The sequence below is a fragment of the Hibiscus syriacus genome, unplaced genomic scaffold (assembly GCF_006381635.1).
Source record: "Hibiscus syriacus cultivar Baekdansim isolate YM2019G1 unplaced genomic scaffold, ASM638163v2 tig00111131_pilon, whole genome shotgun sequence".
In the NCBI taxonomy this organism is placed as follows: Eukaryota; Viridiplantae; Streptophyta; class Magnoliopsida; order Malvales; family Malvaceae; genus Hibiscus; species Hibiscus syriacus.
The window spans coordinates 936,510-957,955 of record NW_024062991.1 but is presented as its reverse complement, the minus strand read 5'-3'; the positions used below and the strand labels follow the sequence as shown (position 1 = coordinate 957,955).

The window sequence follows — 21,446 nt, the reverse complement described above, 5'->3', positions numbered from 1 at the left end:
CAACATATTATATCATGCCGTTAATGATTAGTAACTAAAATATAATTTTTTAAAAATTAATGAAAAAAAACTAAAATATAAGTGATAAATTTTGTAATTTTCCCTGAATTATAATTAAAAAGGATAAGATACTATACATGTAAAGCTAGTCTATTTCATTTCACTTTAACTAGTCACACACTCAGACTGCAATAGTATTGCCGAAGCGATGGAGACCTCCAAACTCCACTATTAGATGACACTGTCGATGCTGCGGTGACTACAAAGGCCGCCCCTTCCGCCGCTCAAACTCCGGCGGTTGGCGGTCCTTTCATAATTGCCTTCGAAATTGCACTGGAATCTATTCAAACCTCATAATTTACTTAACGGGGCCACCGAGGGAGACCGCTGCCAACGCTGCCGCACAAGTCAACGCCTGGTCTGAGACTTTGTCGCTTCAGCCACTCTTGGGTGCATTCATTGGTGATTCATTTCTTGGTCGATACCGCACCATCATTGTTCCTTCCTTTACATTTTGGTAAAACTGAATTTCCTTTCTTTTCTTTTCTCCCAATTGAACCTTGAAAAAAGGAAGCACAAGGAGTTGAACTTGATTTCTTCCTAGTATGAATCAACTAGTTGTTAAGAGAGTTCATAATGTTCTTCTGTTCTGGTTGAAGCGATAATGTTCTTCTTCTCACTGTATCTAGCAGCATTTGGACAAGGTGGGTTCAAGCCATGTGTTCAAGCTTTTGGTGCGGATCAGTTTTATAAACAAGATCCAGAGGAGTGCAAAGCCCAGGGTTCATTCTTTTGTTGGTATTACTTTGGTATAAGTGCTGGTGCATTCCTAACCACTTGGATTTTACCCTACATCCAAGACAACATTATTTTTTTGTTGAAAAACAAGACAACATTACTTGGGTTCTTGGATTTGGGATACCGCTATTGTAATGGTTGTTGCACTGGTTGTTTTTGTGCTTGGAACGAGGACTTACAAATTTTGTATCAAAGGGAATAAAGAAAATCCATTTGTGAGAATTGGTCGAGTGTTCATTTTAGCTGTCAGGAATCGGAAAACAACATCTTCAGCAGCACTTGCCACAGATGAAGAGGCCCGACGAAGTCTTCCAGCTGAAAGTTTCAAGCAATTCAAGTGAGTTTTACTGAAGATCAATATCTAAAGCCTTATACACAAAACAGAAAATTCACTTTTATGCTTTAATGGCATCTGTTAAGTTCCTGTATCATCTAAACAAGGCTGTAATCCCGGCATATGTGCATGTTAGGATCCTGTAAAATATAGTGCCACCATAATCTCTGTTTACAAAAGATGCATGAACTCATGCTCATAAAGGTCCTGAAATTGTAGCTTCTTTTGCTAATCTGTAGCATTGTTTGATGCCTCTTTTTTAATTGAGTTGGATCTCTCACTCATTTCTTTCAACTATTATAATGTTTAGAACTTCGACTTTTGTGATCCATTTGAGTTGTTACCCTTGTTTTGGTGAAAATAATGTGCCTATTTACAATTCTATGACAAATATCACTTGAATGGCAATATGGATTTTCTAATGTACAGGTTCCTCGACAAAGCCTTGCATGCTCCAGATGTTCCAAAGGAACAAGTTCAGGTGTTTAGCATCAGTGAGGTTGAAGAAGCGAAGACAGTTATAAGGCTTGTACAAATATGGTCTGCAAGCTTATTTTCTGCAGTTGCGTATGCACAAGATTCGACTTTTTTACCAGGCAAGGGACTACTATGGACCGATCAATTACAACAGGGTTTAAAATACCTGCTGGTTCACTTCTTTCATTTCTTACCCTTGCAGATAGGGGTGTTAAAAAAAACCCAAAACCGTTAACCGTAACCGTTAATCAGTATAATCATTATATTTAACATGTTAATTAATCGAACTATTAATATTAAACAGTTTTGGTTAACCGAACCACTAAAAATTATAGTTAACGGTTAAGATTACTGTTACGAATTTTGATAAACGGTTAACCAACGGTTAACTGTTAATAAATTAAATTTATAATTATATTTTTACATAAATAACTTAATATGAGTTTTTATTATTTATAATTTATATATATTTTTAATAAAATTTCTGTTGAGTTAATCGATCGGATAAATCGGCCAAGAGGGGGGTGAATTGGCAATTAAAACTTGAGAAAATAACCTCAGTGACCGAAAATGCCTTATAATATACGATTTTAACCAACTTTTTTTGGATTTGCGAAAATGACCAACAAATTCACAACCCAGTTTCCAAATTCGCAACGCGAATTTGTAAATCGCAACACATAAGTCAAATTCGTAATGTGATTTTCAAATTTGCAACACTGAATTTCAAATTCGCAACTGAATTTCAAATTCGCAACACGAATTTAATTTCGCAACAGGTTTTAGTTTCACAAGACAAATGTTTTGGGTATATAACTACGCAGCAGCATCAACTCATAACCTAAATCCTTAAATTTCAACTCATTCCATCTCCATCTATTACTCTCTCCGACGATATCCGTTCCTATATCCAACAACATCCTTCCCCATCTCTATTTTTTTACATAATTTTATTTCTATATAATTTTTCAATGATTTCTCTCCCAAATTATCAACTATCAACTTAATAGAGGTATGTTTTTCTCTAAGTTAGTGATGATATGTAGTTTATAGCTCGTTTGTTTAGTAAATTAATTTACAATTTGTAGAATGAAATCATCTATTGTTGATCATGTTTGGATAGATTTGTGTTTTGGAGGGTCATGGGAGAATGTTCATTGTGTTTTACAATATGTGTCTTTACCCATGAATCTTCAAGTAAAACTGTCATTAAAAAAGTTAACTTATGAAACTCTAATGTTACGTGTTGCAAAGAAATTGAATTTAGAGCCTCTAAGTGGATTTAGGCTATCTTATCAGAAAAAATGTAAAGTTTATTTGTTAACCGACAATGAAGATGTTGAACGATTCATTGCTTACATTAGTGTTTCGCAAGAAGATGATGTTACATTGTATGTTGTTGAACCTAGAAGTAGTGAAGTTGGGTCAGTAGCGGGTAGTAATCAACTAAGTTCTTCAACCCTAGTTTATGGTGCTCACAATGTACAACGTTGTTATCAACCTCAAAATTTAATGGTTCCACCACAATTTCATCACCAAGAAAATTTTGTTTCACCACATTTCCAATATCAAACACAATCTCAAAACCCACAACCTTTCCCTAATCCAAATCCCAATCAACTTTCAGCACCAAATTCTGGTTTTCGTATTGACCAGTTAGACGATGATGAGCCAACAGAAAATTTGTGAGTACTAGTCAGTATTCGAAATTTGATCTTGGTCAATACCCAGACTCTGATCTTGGTCAATACCCAGACTTTGATCTTGGTCAATACTCGGATTTTGATGATATTTCAGAAGAAGAAACAGACCCTGCGTGTATTGATTTTTGATATTGGTCAATACCCGAATTTTGATGATGAAACAGCCACTGCCGAGGAAGATATTGTTGATGATAATGAGGATGAAGTTACGACTGTGAATGAACATGTTGAACATCTATTCTGTAATTCATATAACCCTGAAGAAGAAAAAGAAGAAGAAGAAGTCCCCGAAGAAAAGAAAAAGAAGAAAATGTCACGGGAGTATAACTGGAATATGTCAGAATTACTTCAGATACCGGAAGAAGAGTTGGTAAAGATAGTAGTTGATTGTTACACAAAAGTTATTCGTATCAAGAAAGATGATTGTTTTGATACAAAGGAAGACTTGAAGATAGCTTTGTATATGAAATGTGTGGAAGATGGCTATCAACTAAAAGTTAACAAATCAAGCAAAGATCGTTTCGAAACAAGGTGTATGATTGACAAAAACTGTACGTGGCGTATGATTGCAAAGAGGATAAAAGATTGCAAAATGTTTCAAGTTAGGACTTTTATTGATAAACATACATGTTCAAGAACCCAAGTTTTTCCTCACCATAGACAGGCAAACAAAAAGGTGTTGGGTGGTTTTCTGGCTGAGTTAATGTTTTTGAATGGCAGGGTATATCGAGGACATGAAATTATGACTGACATGAATGCTCGATTCAAGATTAGTATCTCATATTCTCAAGCTTGGAGAGCCAAATGTTATGCCTTGGAATTGTTGAGGGTGTCACCAGAAGCATAGTTTGCCCAACTGTCGGCTTATTGTCACAATTTAAAGCTGAAAAATCCTGGGTCGGTAACTCATATCAAAACAGATAGAGATGGACGCTTTGAGTTGCTATTTATCGCCATTGGTGCTGCGGTTAGTAAATCAATATAATTTTGTTGACTCATTTTTTTAGTTATATGCATTTCACATTTAAATGATTATATTTCTTGTGTATATTATTTTGTAGATTCGTTCGTTTATTACTTGCATGCGACCAGTTATTATAGTTGACGGAGCATATTTGAAAGGTCGATACCTTAGAGTAAACTTATTAGCAGTAGCCATGGATGCTAACAATGGGATACTGCCAATAGCTTACGGGGTTGGCAAATCTGAAACCTCTGATTTATAGACATGGTTTATGAGGCATCTTAGGGATTGCATAGGTCCTATTAGCAATCTGACAATCATATCCGATAGGGTAAACTCAATTGACAACGCTGTTAGAAGGTGTTTCCCAGATGCTTTTCATGGACTTTGTGGTGTTCATTTGTACAGAAATCTAAAATCAAGGTCTGCTGGTATAAAAAATCACAAATGGACATATTGGAAGGTTGTAAAAGCTTATCGGGAAGTGGATTTTAATAAGCATATAAATTGTTTAAGACGTGTTTTGCCTCAATGTGCTCAAACACTAGAAGATGTCGGGTTTGAAAGATGGTCAAGAGTACATCAACTTGGAGCAAGATATGGTTTCATGACGTCTAATAGTGCAGAATCAATCAACGCTCTAAGTCATCATTCCCGAAAATTACCCCTTACTATGTTAATGGAGTTTTTTCGAGCCTCTATTCAACAGTGGTACTACAAGAAAAGAAACCATGCATGTATTATTTCTTTAAATTCGTAACTAATCATATTTAATATATATTTTACTAAGTATTATTTATTTTAATTTAAAGGAACATTGGAACGTCGTGTTACACCATGGACTGAAAAAAAAATAACGAAACGTGTTGTGAAGTCAACGTCATGGAGAGTTGAACCATGTTCAAACACTTTGTTTGAAGTATTGGATAATAACTTAAATGGGCTTGTAGATCTAAATGCAAAAGACGTGTAGTTGTATGAAATGGAAAACATCTGGTTATCCGTGTGGCCATGTTATAAAAGTTGCTCTTCATCTAAACCAAGATGATTCAAGTGCATACGCTATGGATTACTACACTACAGAAGTATATCAACAGACTTATACCGATATTGGCTACCCTATTCCACATCCTTCTGAGTGGGACATACCAGATGACTTACAAACAGTTTTGCCACTAGTCATGGACAGCAGGCTACCTGGCCGACCAAAAAATCACAATCGTATACCGTCTAAGGGTGAAGAGAAGAGGATATCAACATGTAGTCGGTGCAAGGAAAGTGGTCATACAAGGTTGACCTATGGATCACCAGTGCCATCACAATCATCTTTTCCTCTACCAAAATATAGATCCTCATCAAAATCCAAAACTCATATGGTGCCAAGCAAAAGAAAATCAAAATCTCAATCACAACCGACTTCACCTTTTGGGACTTATTAACTTAGGTGATTTTTAAATGCAAACGTTGTATTATGTGTATTTTATGTGTGAATTCATACATTTTTAGTTAGACATGCATTAGTAACTTGAGTTTGAACATTGCTATGATCTGTTCAGTTGTGATCACTTATCAGATTGTTGTCTTTTATCTTTTTCAGTTGTATTTTATGTAGTCAAATATGCAACGTGAAAATCAAATTCGCAACGCAAAAATCGTAATGCGAATTTGACTTTCACGTTGCAAATTTGACTTTCGCAATAATCGCAACGCAAATTTTACTTTCGCGTCGTGAATTTTACTTTCGCGTTGCGAATTTGATTATCGCAACAATCGAAACGAGAAAATCGCAACGCGAATTTGACTTTCACGTTGCGAAAGTGTACCTTCAACAGGTAGCTTTTACCTTCAACATAAACATTGTTGTGGGTACATTATTTGAACATTGTTATGGGTACATTATTTGGAAAATAATGTTTCGGACTTCGTTAGAGATAACCTTTTTTCATCGGATTAATTGCGTTATTGTGGGTATACTATTTGAACATTGTTATGTATAAATTTGTTGTTTATGTATGTTTTGGTTTGATTATATTGTATGTATATTTTCATTCAGATGGGATGGGTTGTGCATAACAAAACAATCTAACTCTTCCATATGAGTACTTTATTCCCACCATGTGACAAGTGTGACAACCCCATCAACTCATAACTCAACTTTGAACTCAATCAATATTGTCTTTTAGCTTGATGATTCATAAAACATGTTACTTGAACAGTATAAATCAATTATGCAATTTCCATGTTCAATTTAACACTGCATTTCAAATTCATTTCATATGTAATTGGAGTTTGAATTTAAATGTCAATTTGAGTTTGAATTTCAATATATATAAATTTCGGCTCCACTATAAATATTAGCCCAAGCCTTTGTTCCATCCAAACAACAACTTACTCAATGGAATAAATTAACCAATATGCATGTTATCATTGATTATTCCTAATTTCCATTGTTTTTTTCCAACTTTAAACGCGAGGGAAATCCCGACCATCGTTATTTTTGGTTAACAAGCATGAAGATTGGATATCGAAGAATGTCTTTCGGATATTATCCATTTCAGTCAGCTCACTGAGGTAGGTTAACCCTAAATTGAAACTGTCTTAGCTAAACATACTTGATTTAGAAGTAGCTGCAGATTTAAAATCTCAATGGTGATGCATTTGGTTCTCAAACAGTTAAAGCGTCAGAAACGTTTCGGACGTATGATCTGGGTGGTATACGGGAAATACAACAAATGTCAACTAAAAATCCTGATAATTGAGGGCTACAACTTGTAATAATAACAAAAATAATAAGTCCAAAATGCTTCCGAGTACCACCCATATCATAAGTCCGAAATGCTTCCGATGCTTTAAATGTTTGAGAACCAAATGGATCGCCTTCGAGATTTTAAATATGCAGCTGCTTCTACATCAGCTATGTTTCTCTCAGATTATTTCAGTTAACGGTTATCCTATCTTAATGAGCTGGATGAAATGGATAATATTCGAAAGGCATTTTTTTAAAATAATTTTATTTCTATATATTTTTTCAATGATTTCTCTCCCAAATTATCAACTATCAACTTAATAAAGGTATGTTCTTCTCTAAGTTAGTGATGATATATAGTTTATAGCTCGTTTGTTTAGTAAATTAATTTACAATTTGTAGAATAAAATCATCTAATGTTGATCATGTTTGGATAGATTTGTGTTTTGGAGGGTCATAGGAGAATGTTCATATGGTGCCAAGCAAAAGGAAATCAAAATCGCAATAAATCCCAATCACAACCAGCTTCACCTTTTGGGACTTATTAACTTAGGTGATTTTTAAATGCAAACGTTTTATTATGTGTATTTTATGTGTGAATGCATTAGACATTCATTAGTAACTTGAGTTTGAACATTGCTATGATCTGTTCAATTGTTATCACTTATCAGATTTTTTGTTGCGATTGTTGCGAAAGTCAAATTCGCGTTGCGATTGTTGCAAAAGTCAAATAAGAAACGCGAAATTGCAACATGAAAATTGCATCGCCAATTTGACTTTCGCGTTGCGAATTTGACTTTCACGTTGCGAATTTGACTTTCGCGTTGCGAATTTGACTATCGCAATGCGAATTTGACTTTCGCGTTGAAAATTTGTACCTTCAACAGGTCTTTTTTGCCTTCAACATAATGCATATTCAAATTTAACAACAAATCAACTTTTACAAATCAATTAAACAAGCAAAAAATAATTCTTATTTCCTCATCAATTAAACAAATCAACTTTTACAAATCAACGTAAAATTCAATTAAACAAGCAAAAAAAGTGTACCCCAAATAGTTGTTTATGCATAAATACATCAATTTCACACAGCTCACTTCAGGATTAACTTGCAGAAACCAAACATTTGTTCAAACAACACTTTCTACACATCTAAAACCAACAAACAACAAATTATTGAATTCTAGGTACTTAACCAAACATTTTCAAACCAACAAAGAGTATATATGTTAACAACACTTGCTCAAACTTACCAATTGTTTATGCACACTTTCAGCACGCAGATACAGGTAGGCAACATTTCGCATATATTGCTCGAGCCATAAAATGCCGAAACCACAACCCTACTGCACCTCTATCTCTATTTGTGGGATGTAGAAACTATTTACTTCCTGTCGTCAAACGTTCTAAGCACATACATACAAGAGGACCACAATCCCCTCTGGCTCCCTCCATTTGTTGTGGCGCGGTATCGTCTCTGATCATTGTAACTTTGAACTTTTTTGGCTTCTTGTTTCCAGAATTAGTCCAATAATCAACCGCGTCCAGGTATTTCGCCAAATGAGCGCTCCATCCCTTACAAATAATATCTCTCAAATCAAACAATGGTATGTAATTCAACATGCTGTCATATATTATTATCTTCAGGGATAGGAGCTGAATCTCGATGAGAAGCCAATGATGACGTTCTAAAACAGGGATAAACACCTGCAATTATAAATAATTACGCACATCAAATAAAATTTATGAACACCTTTAAAATATTCAAAAAATAAATACTAACCTTATTGACCTCCCACCACGCAGGATAAAGTTTAGCTTTTCCATTACCCAATATATATGAAGAATCTCTCGGATCCTTCAAGTGATCTACGTGAAAAGACGTTGGCATAATAGTCCATCGAGTATTTTTTATTTTCTTCAATTTCCTTATTATTAGAAGACGTGACACCCATGCATCAATATGCTATTTTATAAAAAATACTTATATTAGTGAATTTATTAATAAATTTAAAAAAATTAATCAAAATGCAATATAAGAAGAATATAAGACTTACCCCCTTCGAAATAGCCATTATCTTTAACCCCTAATAAAATACCCCACCAAGACCGATCAAGAAACAAATGCATAACATCGTCGTGTTTGTATATGTAAGAATAACACCCCTGGCTCTGCTCATGTAGATAAAAATCAACTGCGGTCTTAGCGCAAAGGGTATTATCCGTAATTGTGTCCGGTAGTGTTTCCCTCTCCTGCTGAGGAATGGTACTGGCCGGTAACTCATACGAAAGCCAACTCGCATCCATCATATCGGGCACAAGAGGGGTTTATCAATATGTCGACATATGACGCCATGTGAATCGGGCTCTTGAACGGTGGGAGGGACCTCTTGAACGATGACAGGGGCCTCTTGAACAGTGGGAGGGGCCTCTTGAACAATGAGAGGGGCATCTTGAATGATAAGGGGCGCCTCTTGAATGATTACAAGTGAATCGGGCTTCTTCTTACGGAGTCTTGGCACTAGTGGGGTGAAAGGAGACATAATGGCATGTGCACGACGTTTGATGCGTGAACCCCGTCGTGCAAGAAAAACCCGACATAAATCATCTACCTTATCGGGCCGCTGAAAATAAATTAATACATAAGTAAATAAATAAATAATGCCGAAAAAAGGTTATTTTCATTTTTAGTATAGTATTAAAGAAATTTACCTCATTGCATAGAGTATGAACCTCATTCTACAACGATGAAATAATCTCACGTAGAGCGGCTACTCATCACGTAAAGTAGATACATCACCACGTAGCGTACTATTGTCATCGCGTAAAACATCCACCTCACCACGTAAAGACCGTACCTCATCACGCCATGCACCATTGTCTTCACGTAAAGTACCGACCTCATAACGCAAAGCACGACCTCATAACGCAAAGTACCGACCTCATCCTATGGAGGTGGAGAACAGGGAGATAAATGTCGTGGCCTCTTTGCAGGTAGCCTATCATGAGGTAATGGTGGAGAAGAGGCTCGATGATGTGATGGAATAGGTGATGGTGAAGGTGGAGAAGAGGCTCGATCAGGTGATGGCTCTGGGTATCGAGCTGTAGAATCGAACCGATCAGGTGATGGCTCTCGAAGTGGGGGGTGCTCATTATCTGTCCCATCAAAAAACCGCTTACTAGCTTGCCACCAATCAGTGGAAAGCTCACTCTCTGTGGGTGTCAGCCTCTGTAATGGATAGTTAGCCTCCTAACAATATAAAAGCTCAAACAAAGTTAAACGTGCACTAGTAATAACTTGTTTATATATGGTAGTATATGTGTGTTAACTTACATCATTCATCGTCGTATATGGTAGTAACTCTTACCAATCCAACAGGCGGATCCTCCTCAGGTAATAGCCCTAGGAATATCATTTGAATTGTTTATCGCATATGTCTGTATGCTGGGAAAAGCCTCAAATATCCAAATCTACAAACAATATAATACACAAACATCAGTAATTGTTAAATAATTAATTATAAATTTGGAAACATTATATAGAAATTCTTACCTTAAAGGCCCAAATAAAGTCTGCCAAAGTGTATTTAGAACCATCGCCCCACAAACTTTTTCGGTCCTCAAAGGCAGACGACAACTTCTTCCAGGTAGCTTTCCATATATATGAACCCCACGGAAACATGTTCCATGCATTTAGGTCCTCTACCAATAATATTAGGTCCTCAGAAATAGGTTGTCTGCCCTTGTTGCCTAAAAAGCCGGTATGTAAAAGTAATAAATGGCATACTCGGACAACATCAAGGTCATCCGTCCGAGTAAAACCATCTTTAACAAATAATCTCTTCAATTCGTCGACGTGTAAACTCGACTTCGACTTTGCCAGCTCAGGAAAAACCTGAGATAAACATGATGGGCATGAGATATGACTAGTGTACCGGGTTACTTCATCATGTCCGAAGCGTAGACCAGTGATTAAGCAAAACTCCTCCCACCTAAAACAAGTATACGCTGGAGGAAAATGAAACCATATCTCTTTATTACCACGTTGTATCCTCTCGGGTAGATCATTAGTCATGGTCTGAAGAAACAAATGTGTCAACATAGCATCTCCACCCGGATGTTGTACTTTCAGCCATGACCCGAAGCAAGTATCCTCAAACAATTTTCTTTGTAGAGGTGTAAGCGTCGACGCAATTTTAGTGGCCATGCTTAATTTATTCATTAAGGTCAATTGAGCCGAAAAAAAATTCTACAAAAACAATAAACATACCAAGTTAGATATACCAAAAACTACAAATTATACACTATAAACAGACATGATTACAACTCCTTCAAGAATTATACCCCAAATTCTTGAGAACACTATCTCTCAAAGAGAAACTTACAAATTTTGCAAACTTACAAAAAACCTCACAAGGTAGAATGTTTGCACAATTCTAGAACAAGGAAAAAACACTCAAAGATAAATACAATTAAGCACAAAGTGTGTTCTTGAAAGCAAAATGAATATTGAAATGAATTTGGCTTGATTTATGAAACTTGATGTTTGATGCTTTTTCTCTTGTTTCTATCTCAATACTTTTGTAATACTTCATGATCAAAGGTGATACATACATCATAAGACTCACATCAAAGGAACAAGTAATAACTCTTCCAAATGATCCACTCGTCCAAGCATTGGGAAAGAAGATCAGAACAGAAGGAGACTTGCAATGACTTTTTGAATGGGATCCTAATCTTATTTGGTCAAGATGTCTTTTTTATATACGACCGTATGTCTCTTATTTCAACGGTTTTTGAATCGCATCAATCCAATATCGGTAACTCAAGAAATGGCCATTTTACTGAAGATGATGCATGCAGGAAATCCTATACGGGATTAATACGTGATTTTGTAAATATTACGAATTTTCAATATTTATATTGATTATTTGTAATATAATTTAATATAGGATGAATAATTATCTTTTAGGATCAGATTTATTATTTTATTAGGAATTAAGGTTGGGTTAAAACAATATTTTTAGTTATTATTATTTTATTATGAATTAGAGTTAAGACATGTTTAGTTTATTATTATTTTATTCTTTAGTTATTTAGGACCTTTAGAACTCAGCCCCTATATAAAGGAGGATTCATTTAACTTTGTAAATAAGATTTGTTTGATTAATAATACAACAAGAGTTCGTTTTTGCAAGTGCTGATTGTCTTGTGCCTTCGAAGCTTCTTCTCCGAGAGTTCTTTCAAGTTTTTGTGAGGGAGATTAATCTTCACACTCCAATTTGCCTTTTCATTGTGACTAGGAGGGTTGGTTAGAGTCATATTATCATGTTTTCCTTTTCATTGCGACTAGGAGGGCTCGATAGTACATTTATCCATCTATTTTCAACAAATCCATCCTCACAATCATTATCTTTACCGTTCACCTTCATAAGGGAGATCTTTTGATTTCTTGGTTATCATACTTTATTTTAAATTTATTTATCTTTTATTTATCTTGTTCTAATCTTATTTCTTACATTGTTTCCAGTACCTAAAAGAAACCCTAAGAACCCTACTTGCTGCCGCCACCTTCCCCTATTCATCCCCTTTGTTCTTCATCGAGTCTAGAGCTTTTATAGGTTTGATTCTTCAACAAGAGCAACATTCATTAACCCACCACCACTTCCCTATAAAAAGGCTTCAGAACTTGTTTAAATACACCTTGGGTGAATTCATACCGCTGGGAATCAAATTGGTGATAATGGAGCCGTTGTAGTATGAAAATCCTCTTGAAAAAGCTGTTGAGAGCGTATGGGTATCGATACTCCTTGAAGGGCTACATGTATAAAATTCAAATATTTTGACCGTTATAAAATCAATAATATCGGTACCTATCAAGGGGGTATCGATACTATTATGCAAAGAGGTATCGATATCTGTCATAGTATCGGTACCCATTATGCATTCTGTTATTTTTCGAAGTCAAAATCAAATGAAGGGTATCAATACCTTTGGGCTAGGTATCGGTACCACTATAAAAAGGGGTATTGATACCCTGTGGGGTATCTGTACCTCTTTTGCATTTGATGTTTGAGGGGTATTGATACTCGCTAAGGGGGTATCGGTACTTCCCTATTTAAAACTCACTTTTGACTCGATTATGGTTCGAAATACTTTAATAAAAATTGCTCCAAAAATATTTTAAGAATAAATCACAAATTTTCATTAAGTAAGGAGTAAAAATTGATCTTTGAAAACTTGGAGTAATATTTTTTATATTCAATAATTGAATCGAATATATAATTTTGAATCAAATATAAAATCTTAAAATTCAATCTTAAATTCATTAGCACTTTTGTTATATCGAAATATCAAAATGTTTTCTCAACAATTTCCTCCCTTTTTGATATAACAAAACATTTTAGAAATTTTAAAATTTTTTTCTTTTGAAAAATTACTTTGAAAAATTATTCCCCCTTACTATAACATTTCTCCCCTTTTTTGTTAAATAAAAAAGACTCTATAAAACGTTTAAACAAGTTTTAAAGAAAATAGTCAATTGATTTATACTGATATAGATGCTAAGATCAAAGTTAAGAGAAATATTAGCCATTAGTCCATAATCAATATTCAAAAACAATATGCAAATTGGGAATTTGTCATTAGATTTATAATATGTAAATGATGTAAAAACTATTGAAGATTCAATTTAATTTCAAATAACTAATAATCATTCAAAATCAAACATCCAAAACATATATCCAAACCAAATATTCAAAATCAATCCAAATCATTCAAAATGTTTTGACAATTCTAAGTTCATAATTCAACCTAAGAAAACTAGCAAGAGAAGTTCAAGCATCCCTATAAGGATCTGGATCGAATTGATGTCCTCTAACAAAATAAACATCGCTGGTTAGTGCATCGAGCCTCTCATCAACAACATTGAATCTATTATACATTGCTTCGCGGTGAGCAGTCAAATGAGACTTTAAGGATACGAACCTCAAATCCAATGTCTCTATAAAAGACTGAAAGCATGGAGGCATTGAAATGTCTTGTCGGGCTGGCTCATCCTTGGCCTGGTTTACAGGATCATCGACATCTCGTAGGAGATCTTCTAGCTCTTAAGCATCAGCCGGAGCCGGAGTAGCTCGGAAGAGCTAGCACCCGGAGTTTTCTGTGTTGAGAAAACCCATTGGTCTTTGTCTCCAATCCATCCCGATTTTTGTAAAGATGTGAGATTGATTTGGGTGGTAAGAGGGATGGTTACATTAAGCTCTACCTTAAGCTCGGATTTGATAAACATATTACTAAGTAGACATCCGTAAACTAATGTTTCAACTCGTTTAGAGGGAATATTGTTTACGGTTTCTACGAGTTCTCCAAAGATAATTTGAGGGAGATTTATTTTCTTATTTTGTTGGATACAATGTATCCACCATAAGTCAAGTTCTCTAAGAGTGGACTATTTTCCTCCGGATGGTCTGAACCATCAAGAGATGATAAGATGAAGAAAACGTTTGTGATAATCTAAAACACTAGCACTAGACTTGGCTTTATAAGGGGTAGGTACTAAATCTCGCTCATTATCTAACCCTCGGTTGTCTAGACCAAATGCATTAGCTATATAGTCTGAGTCTATATTAATATATTGGCCTAGGAGAGAGGACCGAATACTTTCGGTTGCGGTTTGGGACTCGTTTTGTACGCACACATCATTAGAGTAGAAAATATGAACTAGTTGGTGATAAACAACTGGTCAAGCTTAAATAGATTATCAAATTTCCATGATTTGAGGGTTTGGAGGTATTTAAATTTCATGTCTATCATAGCTTGGAGAGACGGGATACGCTCTTCCCTTATGTTATAAGACTCGAAATGGTTTACGAACTTAGAGTAGAGACCTCTACGGTTAGGTTCATTAAAACATGAGTTTAGAATGGTCATATCGGGTTAATTAGGGTTTTGTGGTGGAATAGGAGGTGGATTTAGAGGTGTGTTTGATCGATTAGAAGATGTCATAGCTCGTTTAGACATGTTTTTAAAATCGGAATGGGATACCTGCTATTTAAAAAAATGTATGCAACAATTATTAATCCCAAAACTCAATATGAGTCCTCAATATTCAAGGTTCTCTAACTTAGTTTCAAAAGGGCAATTTCATAAAAATAACATAATTAAATAAAAAACAACAATTTAAAACATTTTTTTATTTAGAAAATTTAATTTTTTTGAAAAATCTTGAGTTTTTGATAAAATTAGTTGTAGATTCTAGTTCTAAACTATAATCTTCGAAATGCCCATTCACTATTTTGATCTAAAATTAACTAAAACTAGTATAGATTCAAAAATCAATAAAATAGTTTTAGAAAAGTTTACCTTGAAAAATTGAGATTGAGTGGAATGTGATATTTCTTGCACGATTTTGATGATTCAAGTAGGATTAGGAGTTGAAGAACGAATGAATTCCGACTAAAAATCGTTGATTTTGAGCGAAAAAAGAGATTTTGAGTGAGAGAGGGTAGAACGACGAGTGTTTTTGCTTTGAGAGGTTTTGGTAAAATATGTTATTTTTAGGGATTTTAAAGCCTAAACCCGACTAGGGGTATCTGTACCCATCGAGGGGTATCGATACACATTCAAGGAGGGTATCGGTACTGTATGAACATGTATCAATACCTATTGAATCAATATCGATACTATGCTAGTAGTATCGATACCTAGCAAGAGGGGTATCGATACTGGGTGGCCAGTATCGATACCTAGTGCACATAAATGTAAAAAATATGTATTTAAACACTTAGCATGCAAAATTAATCATCTCTAGTGGTATAAACAACTCATATTTCAAAAATTAACTATGTTCAATCAATCAAATCTAATCTTAAATTTTACTTGAATATATTATTATTTTTCACTAAAGATCATAAACTCCCCCTAACTATTAGCATAGAAGGCATTAAAAATGTTATTTTTATATGCATTTTTCATTTTCTAATTAAAAGTGCTAAAATCATTTAAAACACTAAGTCAAGGTAGGTCAATTAAACCTAATTCTCTCTTAAGTGTCCAAAATCTTTCTTTATCTAAAGGTTTTGTAAAAATATTTGCTAATTGAGGCAAAGTATCTATAAATTCTAGAACTACATCTCCTTTTGTGACATGATCTCTAATGAAATGATGTCTAATTTCAATGTGCTTAGTTCTAGAGTGTTGGATCAGATTTTTAGTAAGACTAATAGCACTAGTATTGTCACACTTGATAGAAATGGTACCTACTTCAATTCGATAGTCTAAAAGTTGTTGTTTCATCCATAAAACTTGTGCACAACAACTACCAACTGAAATGTATTATGCTTCAGTGGTAGATAATGCAACACTATTTTGTTTCTTTGAAAACCAATAAATCAACATATTTCCTAGGAATTGACAAGTACCGGAGGTGCTCTTCCTATCTATTTTGCATCCTCCATAATCCGCATCCGAGAAGGCATACAAGCTAAAGCTAGAGTCTCTATGATACCAAAGTCCTATACTAGGAGTGTCCTTAAGGTATCTAAAGATTCTCTTAATGGCTTGTAGATGTGATTCCTTAGGGCATGATTGAAATCTAACACATAAGAAAACATTAAACATAATGTTCGGTCTACTTGCGGTTAGATAAAGTAAAGAACCAATCATTGACATATATAATTTAACATCGACACATTACCTCCTTCATCTTTGTCAAGCTTTGTTGAAGAACTCATAGGAGTGGCTTAGAGGTTACTCATTCCTTTTTCATGTGTGGCTAGAGCATCTTAAATATCATCACTTTCATCATCATTGCTCCCACACACCTACAAGAGACATTTAAGTAGATTTTGGCATCCAAATTGCTTTAGATCCTTGAACATTAGTTTCAATGTCCCTTGTTCTTTTGAGAACCCATACTTGTCTAATTTTAAAAGATTTTCTTTTCTTTATGGGGCAAGTATGTTCCAAATGACCATGAAAATGGCAATGTGAGCATTTTGCCATTTTTAAACATAATAGGTCGTTTTTACAAATTAATTATTTTTCTTTTGTTAAGCTTTAAAGCTTAACTTTTAAATCAAAATTTTCTTTTTCTAAATCATTTATTTTGATTTTTGAAAGCTCTAAATCATTTTTCAAAATTTTATTTTGATTTTAAAAATAAAAAATCGATTTATCTTTAATTTTGAGTTTTGAAATTAATTTTGTATATTTGGAATTCATGGTCTCAGATCCCAAATACAACCTATTATATAAGCATCTTGTAACTCATCAAAAGTAAATGAATTAAATTCATTTGAGTTAGAGGATACCTCAAATTCTTCTTTAGTGGCCATAAGGCATATGTTGACTACTTCATTTTCATCACTCCAAGATGCAACAAGTGTCTTCTTCTTGCTTGACCCCTTTTTCTTTAGAAGAGGACATTCATATTTGACATGTCCCTTTTTTGACAATTGAAGCACACCGGGGGACTCTTCTTCTTGGTTGATTCATGCTTTACTTCATTGGAAATCATGAATCCCTTGAGTTCCTTCAAGAGCTTGGCCATCTCATCTTCTTGTTCATCATTGTCTTCATCCACTTCATCACTTGAATCTTGATAGCTTTCATTGGAGGATTTGAAGGCTATGTTTACCTCATTCTTCTTCTTGTTTTTCTTCTCTTCACCTTCTTCTTCTTCCTTCAACATCATCTAGCTTCGATAATAGCCATCTTCTTCGATTGCCACGACTTTGGAAGAGAGTAGATATATTCCTTACAATCTTATCATTAGGGATTACTTCTCCTAATCCCTTGAGACCGTTGACAATCACGAAAAATCTATCCGTCATAGCTTTGATGTCTTCATCGGATTCCCTCTTGAAGTTCTCGTAGCTATGGTTGAGAAGACTTATCTTTTTTTCCTTCACTTTATCGGTTCCTTCATAAGTAACTTGGAGCTTATCCCAAATCTCTTCGGCACTGGATCAAGATGAGATTCTTCCATATTCATCTGGGCCTAAAGCACAAAAGAGAATGTGCATAGGTTTGGCATTATACTGGAACTTTTTCTTCTCTTCATTACTCCAATCATCCCAATCATCTATCTCACTGGTTGGAATGGAGTATACTTTCATGATTGAGTTCCAAGCTCCTAGATCGTAGGCTCGAATAAAGAACATCATCTTATTCTTCAATGGGCATAGTTTGCTCCATTGAATAAGGGTGACTTGTTTACCGATTGTGAATCTAGAATGTGTGATTCTTCAATATAATATGTACTGGAGGTTGAAGCCATTTCTTTGTCGGTTGCGTCGGGAATCGGTAGAGCTTCTTCGAGGATCGTCTCAAGGATGTTAATCATTCTAACGAATCAAGCTCTGATACCAATTATTAAGTTAATCGATCGGATGAATCAGCCAAGAGGGGGAATTGACAATTGAAAATTTGGTGGAAGCCTTGACAGAAAATTGAAAATATTTGCACATCAATTTAGAGTGATTCGACTTTCTCAACCAAAGTCTACGTCCACTACCTTAGCTATCCACACTAAGGATTTTCCACAAATTCACTAATTTGTCTTTCTTTAGAGGACAAAGAGTAACCTTACAACTCCCTCAAGAATTATACCCCAAATTCTTGAGAACACTCTCTCTCAAAGAGAAACTTACAAATCTTGCAAACTTACAGAAAAACCTCACAAGGTAGAATGTTTGCAAAATTCTAAAACAAGGAAAGAACACTCAAAGATAAATACAATTAAGCACATAGTGTGTTCTTGAAAGAAAAATTAATATTGAAAGGAATTTGGCTTGATTTCTCAAACTTGATGTTTGATGTTTTTTCTCTTGTTTCTATCTCAATACTTTTGTAATACTTCATGATCAATACACCTTGGGTGAATTCAGACTGTTGGGAATCAAATTGGTGATAATAGAGCCGTTGTAGTGTGAAAATCCTCTTGAAAAAGTTTCTGGGAGCGTATGGGTATCGATACTCCTTGAAGGGCTATCGGTACTACTTGTATAAAATTCAAATATTTTGACCGTTATAAAATCAATGGTATCAGTACCTGTCAAGGGGGTATCAGTACCTATCAAGGGGTATCGATACTACTATGCAAAGAGGTATCGATACCTGTCATAGTATCGGTACCCATTTTGCATTCTGTTATTTTTCGGAGTCAAAATCAAATGAAGGGTATCGGTACCTTTAGGCTAGGTATCAGTGCCACTATATAGAGGGGTATCGATACCCTGTGGGGTATCGATATCCTGTGGGGTATCCGTACCTCTTTTGCATTCGATGTTTGAGGGGTATCGATACTCACTAAGGGGGTATCGGTACTTCCCTATTTAAAACTCACTTTTGACTTGATTATGGTTTGAAATACTTTGTAAAAATTGTTCCAAAAATATTTTAAGAATAAATCACAATTTTTCATTAAGTAAGGAGTAAAAATTGATCTTTGAAAACTTGGAGTAATATTTTTTAGATTCGAATAATTGAATCGAATATATAATTTTGAATCAAATATAAAATCTTAAAATTCAATCTTAAAATTCATTAACACTTTTGTTATATCGAAATATCAAAATGTTTTCTCAACAATTTGTATACAAATTACTTAATATATATTTTTAATTATTTTTAATTTTTTTATTTCTTTGAAAATATAGAAACATACTTACACAAATATAATTATATGTTTATTGCTAAGTACTAAGATATTGGGAGATGTACATACGTATATCGGTATAAGTATGTGTTAAGTGTTACACTTTTTTATTTTATTTACTTATACTGTTGTAAATATGTGTTAAATGGTACACTTTTTTGTTTTATTCACTTACACTAGTGTAAGTTTTTATTAAGTGTTACACTTGTTTATTTTATTTACTTACACCGATGTAAGTACGTGTTAAGTGTTACATTTTTTGCAGTATGAATTGTGAAAAAAATGACAAATAATTGTAATAGGTTAATCTGTAACCGAACCGTTAATAACGGTTAACGGTTTCTTAATGGTTATGTTACGGTTAGAAAAATCTCATAACCGTTATAACAGTTAATCTACCGTTTAAGTTAAACGGTACGGTCCATGAACAGCCCTACTTGCAGCCATTCTCTTCATTCCTGTATATGACCGCATTTTTGTTCCTTTAGCAAGGGCCTTGACTGAGAAGCCGGATGGAATTACAATGCTTCAAAGAATTGGACCTGGAATGCTTTTATCTGTCACATCAATGCTAGCTGCTGTTTTGGTCGAGAAGAGGAGGCTTAAATCTGCTCAAGAATACGGGTTGGTAGACAAGCCAAACGTCACTGTTCCGATGAGTGTGTGGTGGTTGGTCCCTCAATACGTACTGTTCGGATTGTTTGAAGTGTTCACGGTTGTTGGTCTTCAACGGCTATTTTATGATCATTTGCCAAAGGAACTAAGGAGTGTGGGCCTTGCACTCTACCTTAGCATCTTTGATGTTGGATGCTTTTTGAGTAGCTTTCTCATCTCAGCCGTTAAGAAGATGACCGGTGGGGATGGACGGGATAGCTGGTTTGCGGATAATCTGAATAGGGCACATCTTGATTACTTTTATTGGCTGCTTGCTGCACTTAATGCCATTGGATTGGCTCTCTTTTTATGCTCATTTATCCACGGGGAGCCACCTTATAGATTGAATAGCTCAGCCTCGTGCAATCATCCATAAAAGGTACAAATCTAAGGCGTTATTCTGTCTCACAACGATACCGATTGTTGCAAATGTAATATGGCATGTTGTAAAGTAAGTTGGTAAGAGCTTGTCACCTGATTCTTTTGGTTTAGTTTGAAATTTTATAGTATAATCGTTCAATGAAAGAATAAATTGAGAGGAAAAAATAGAGTTGCTTGGAGAAAATAAATTCAAAGAAATAATTTATTATTAATAAATTATTTTCTTTGTTCAAGGACAAATGGAGCGGCATAACGTTACACATGTTCGCAATGACTTATACAGATAGTAATTTCCTGGAGGCGTCATGTGAGAATTTCATGAAACGTGATACAACTCAATGGGATAGAGATAATATGGAGTAATCATGACTCGGGTACATATTCGGCACAGTCTGCTTACTGGTGGCTTCAACGGCCCACACATACTTCTGAGGTGATTTCTAAATTCTGGCTATTTCTGACGAAACTGAAGATACTTCCGAAAGCAAGAGTTTTTGCGTGGCGTTTGGTTAATGGGGCCATGCCCGTTGGTTCTCTAGTTAGGGACGCACGTCTCGGTGAGGATTTATGTCATTTTTGTCATTTTGAGGTTGCAACGATCATTCATGTAATGCGATATTGTTATTATGCGAATTAAGTTCTCCAAGTCGCATGTATTATCGAGACGATATGTATTCTCGTTATTTGAACCCTTTATTTTGGTTGGAGTCGGATAGTGTTGTAAATGA

The 21,446-nt window shown here is 34.9% G+C and overlaps 1 pseudogene; it reads left to right on the top strand.

Annotated features, from left to right (window-relative positions):
• Positions 1-14: 14 nt before the first annotated feature.
• Positions 15-20,713, top strand: LOC120154475 (annotated as a pseudogene).
• The last annotated feature ends 733 nt before the right edge of the window (positions 20,714-21,446 follow it).